Genomic DNA, 5,451 nt, shown 5'->3' on the forward strand with positions numbered 1-5,451 from the left:
CAAAATGAAATATTATATTAAACTTTTATAACATGTAAAATTGTACATTTAACATATACAAATTATTTACTAATAATACTGAGTAATAATAATTTACTAATATTGTTTTAGATTGTTCCGGAAGTATCAAAATATAAGGGAGGTAAGCATGTTTAGACCATCAAATATATGTGTTATTTTACTTTTATAAGAATATGATTCCTTATGTATGATTGAAACTATATAAACTCTCATATTGTTCCATTTTCTTTTGAATAAGAGAACTTTAAAGTTAGGATTGTTTCTTAATATGATTTTACGAAATGAAATTTTCACATATTGGTCTATACTGTGTACAAATATACATTTAATATAAAAAATAAGAATGTGAATTAAATGATAGGTGAATCTCTCAATCCACTAATTAATTTATAAAAAATGTTAATAAGTGTTCTAAAAATATAATTTAAGGAAAACAAAAAAATTATAATTTTAAAGATATTAACTAGTTAGGCTGAATCTTCCATTACAAATCTTTTTATGAGGCTGATAATGGTAAATATTAAAAGTTTAAAACAATGCATTAATTTTATTTGAAAACATGATTAAAGTAAACTAGATTTAGAAAAGGAAAAAGGAACTAGTTGAGGGTTTATGAAGGGTTTCCAACTCCAAATTTCCATTTGATCCATGAACCCAACCTTGCATTTCATCCATCTCCTTCTTCCTCGAATTCCTCACACCCATTACCCATTACCAATTACATTGTCTGTGTACTAAATACGTCAACGCATCACTTACTCAGTTTCACAGACACACGCATTCAATGCCTTCACTTCCTCTCTAGTCTCTACCAAATAACAATATGGTGTCACTTTCTCAATATCATCATCTACTTATACACTTTCCATGACTACAAATAAGGTATTGTTCTATTTGCGTAAGACCACTAGATCTACGAGTAGACAAAAAAGATTCGATTATTAGGAGCCACAACACAAAGGTAGGCCACACATCTGACATAGATTAGAAGTTGCTTGTACCAAAGAAAACTTTCAATCATGACTTTCAAAACGCGCCGTCTCTCCACCTGTCACCGTCACCCTACTGAACCCCTCACCGGTTTCTGCGCCTCTTGTCTCCGTGAGCGCCTCGCCGGCATTGAATCCTCTACCACAGCCGCCGGCGATTGTCCCGCCGTAGAAACCCGCCCTGCGTTGAAGTTACGTCGCACCAAATCTTTCTCCTGCAGTGCCGCCGAGCCTCCGTCATCCTCCTCTACAGTACCCGAGCCCTGCCGCAGGTCCTGCGAGGTCCATGCCGCGCAGGGCACGTTGTGCGACCTCTTAAAATTCGACGGTACAGAGGAGAATGGGCAACGTTGGAAGCCTGTTATCGATTCGAGAAAGTTAGATTTCCAAATCAGAGAGGAAGAAGAGGAAGAGGAGCACAGGAATAATGGCGGTGAAGGAGTTAGGGTTTGTGGTGATGATTTTGCATGTTTTGAAGAGACGAAGACGATGAAAGAGTTCATAGATCTTGAATTTCAGAGCAGGAAGAACTCAGGGAGAGATTTCAGAGAAATTGCAGGCAGTTTTTACAAGAGATTGAGGAAATGGAGACGTAAACACAAGGTTCCGAAAAACAGCAGCGAAAGAGGAGACAGAGATAATGGTAATGGTAATGACAGTGTTGGGGGGAGAAGAATAAAGGAGACACAATCTGAGGTTGGGGAATATGGATTATTTGGTAGAAGATCATGTGACACTGATCCTAGGTTGTCAATTGATGTTGCTAGAATGTCACTGGATGGTTATGGTTATGATCCGCGGTTTTCATTTGAAGTGTCTCGAGCTTCTTGGGATGGTTATTTGATTGGGAAAGCATGTCCAAGATTTTCTCCAATGATTCGTGTAAATGGTGTTGTTGATGATAACAGGGTTTTGGTTGAGGAGGAAGAGGAGGAGGGGATGAATTTGGCAAGTGTTGGAGAGCATTGTCCTGGTGGGTCAGTTCAAACCAAAGATTATTATTCGGATTCACATGGGAAGAAGAGTTTTGATAGATCAAATTCGCGTAGGAAACCGTCAATGGCAGATGTTGATGAATTGAGAGTGATATCTAATGCCAAGGTCTCTCCTGCCACCACCGAGTTGTTCTATGGGGCAAAGGTGCTGATCACCGAGAACGATTTGGGAAATGGAAATTTGAATAATGTCCAATATGATTCTGTCACGGGGTCTGCTTCTACGGATGTTAGTGATGTTGTAACACAGGTTGATCAAAGAGGGTCAAAGAAGTTGCACAAGTGGGAGAGGTTGTGGAATAAGTTGGGGTTAGTGCAGAGAAGAAAAGAAGATAAGTTGGGAGAAGAAAAGCATGGTGCAGGAGGGACAGGTAATAGACCAATTTCGGAGTCTTGGCAGAAGTTGAGGAGGGTGGTTAATAGACAAGCAAGTGGATCGGTTAGCCGAAAGCTTATTCAAAGTTATAGTGTTAGCCATTGGCCTCGGACATCCTAAGACCAAAGGCAATGTTTTGAGTGGAAGGAAAGAGCTCATGATTCAAAGGAACCGGAGCGTTAGGTATTCACCAAATAATGACGACGCTGGCTTGTTAAGGTTCTACTTGACACCATTGAAGAGCTATAGGCGAAGCAGGTCGACTAATCTAACAGCCAGAAGTTTCTTGTAAAATTGTTTGTAACCTTCGAACTTGTATCCGGTCGTAAAAACATATATAATGTAATTGTTTGTTGTCCACGACATAAAGTTCATCGTGTTGTCAGATTTTGGGATCAATTTTCCTAATGATGTTGGTAGCAGAGTGAAGTATTATGTTTGCAACATTGCTAGCAGTAAAAACCATCTGCAAACATTTTGACTTAGCATTTCATTGCAAGGAACATTTTAGTCTGGGCCACATGATGGTGATTAACTTACTCAAAGTCTAGTCACATGGCTGAGAGTAAGTTGTACCATCCAAATTCTGGTTCAGCTATGCTGTTGTTATAGTTGCATGAACTAAAACTAATTGTAATTTGTAAATTCTCCTCAACTACTGTGAACCTACATTTCTTTTTCAATGTGCAACTTTTTTCCTTTTAGGTTAAAGTTCTATGCTTGAATGATATTGATGTTATTTATTTGCATAACCTTGACATTAAAATAGGAGTCTGGTGGGTAGGTTGAGTTATAACAGAGAGGTATGATCATGAGAAATATCACAGTAGTTATTTGTCTCATGCTTCTGAACTTCTTGATACCAGCCTTCTAATATAATTTTTTCTTTGATAAATTAAGAATGTATCAAAAGAGAGTATTAGGGGTATTCAACTCAAATACGAGAGGATCAGCAAATATGTAAAATACAGAAAATTGGATTCATACACCAATCTAAAAAGGAAATCTCAATTTCCCATACATCATTGAATCAATGTCAACTGCGAACTTTAATCAAATCTTAAAAACACACCTAAAGTCTAGAGATAGGGCATAGACATAAGGAACATTCATCCAAATAGCCACTGAGTTCCATATAGCCATAGTCCCATTACAGCAAAAGAAGACATGATAAACACTTTAATCTTAATGCCACAAAAGGGAGATAACATATTGGCTTAAGCACCACTTTTCACAAGATTTTCCTTAGTTGATAACCTATTCAATAAGAGGTGTCAATTAAAAGCCAACGGTTTAAGTGAGATGGTGCATTATCCATTGAGAACCTCCATTGTCCACCATTTAGTTGTGAAATTGAAGACAAACAAGAATAAGATGTCTATGTCGAATCTTCAAGCCTTTCTTCAACGAGAAAATGTCTCGCAACATATCAGAAAATACCCGCAAAGACTCCTTTTCCTAATCAAATAACTCTCTCGGCCAATACAAATTCCAATTCTAACTACCATTATTCCAGCAACCATAGTCATGAATAAAATTTCCATTATCCATTGAGATGACATACAAAGGAGGAAAAAACTACCTGACTGAGTACCCCACCACAGCCTACCTTCCTAGCAACACAAGAATAGAACCAATCATGATAACCACCATACTTCCCCTTGTTAAATAGACCCTTCACCACAAAGAGCTAAAGCGAAAAAGGAACCTCTCTTTATTGTCAACTTAGCAGCATCAAAACTATCATATTTAGCACGAAGAACTCTCACCGATAAAGAATTTGAGTCATTTAACAATTGTCATCTCCATTTTGCAAGAAGGGATAAATTAAAGCAATTCAAATATTTAATTCTTAACTCTCCCTCCTCTTTATTTTTATACAATTGCTCCCACCTCACCAGGCAATCTTCCTATGGATATCACTTCTTCCTCATCAAAAATTTCTTAGAATTTTAACAAAGATCTTCAATACATATTTTGGCAGCCTAAAAGGATTAATATTATACTGGTAAACTATTAAGAACAAAGTTTAATCGGATAATTCTTCCTTCCAAAGATAAGGGCTTCCACTTCAAAATTGCCAGCTTCTTATTCAACATACCAACCATCGTCTACTAAAAAAACACTATTCTAAGATTAGCTCCAATAGGAACTCCCAAGTACAAGAAAGGAAGATGACCAAAATTACAATTCAGTATCTCCATAGCGTCAATAACACATTTAACCCATATAGACAACTTATAAAGAAAATAACTTTAAGATCATAAATAAACTCGAAACACCGAAGAACAGAGTTCAAACAAACTATATTCTATAGTGACGCCTCTCCCACCATAATGATTGTGTCATCTGCATATTGCAATAAAGAAATGTCTTTCACATTTGAGCCCATATTATAACCAACAAGCCTTCCTGAAGTCACAACTTTTTCCTGAGGCCATTCAAACCCTCAGCTACCACCAAAAACAAGAAAGGATTGACTTGGAAAATGTGAGTCTTGCAGGGATTGATAGATTGACGTATACATTTTATGTTGGTGTGTGTTGCTAATTTTAGAAAGAGCATGAAAACAGTTTAGAGTAAATACCAAATTATTTGATAAAAAATTTGTGTTCTTAATTTAGTTTTCATTGAGTGAATTATTAAAAATTAAGGTTGAAATTTCTTTTTTGATTGGTAAATATTAGTATATTCGTTTTTGTTGTGGTTGAGACTTGAACCCTCAACCTCCTTCACTCCACCCCTTCTCTCTTAACCATTAAACCACCTTAGAATATTTCTTTAATACTAATTTGGAACAGAAAACTAATTCCTTTTGAAGCAGAGATATTACAGAGATGAATATATCCTTTCTAAAGGGAGCAAGAAAATTGAACACTAACCTAATGCCTCATCATTCATGTCCGGAGTCCCACCTTGACTAACTTAGCAAGCTGAATGACACTTTGTCTAATTAGACTAATACATGAAACTGTAAGCATTGGTTAAATTTGATTCCTTCATTCACACTGAACTGTTATGTAACTTGTAAGCTTACCACTTATCAATTGAAGACCATGCACATGAAAAA

At 36.6% G+C, this 5,451-nt stretch overlaps 1 pseudogene; it reads left to right on the plus strand.

Moving 5' to 3' along the window:
• LOC109333662 lies at positions 627–2,853 on the plus strand (annotated as a pseudogene).

This window comes from Lupinus angustifolius, chromosome LG19, assembly GCF_001865875.1.
Source record: "Lupinus angustifolius cultivar Tanjil chromosome LG19, LupAngTanjil_v1.0, whole genome shotgun sequence".
Taxonomy (NCBI): Eukaryota; Viridiplantae; Streptophyta; class Magnoliopsida; order Fabales; family Fabaceae; genus Lupinus; species Lupinus angustifolius.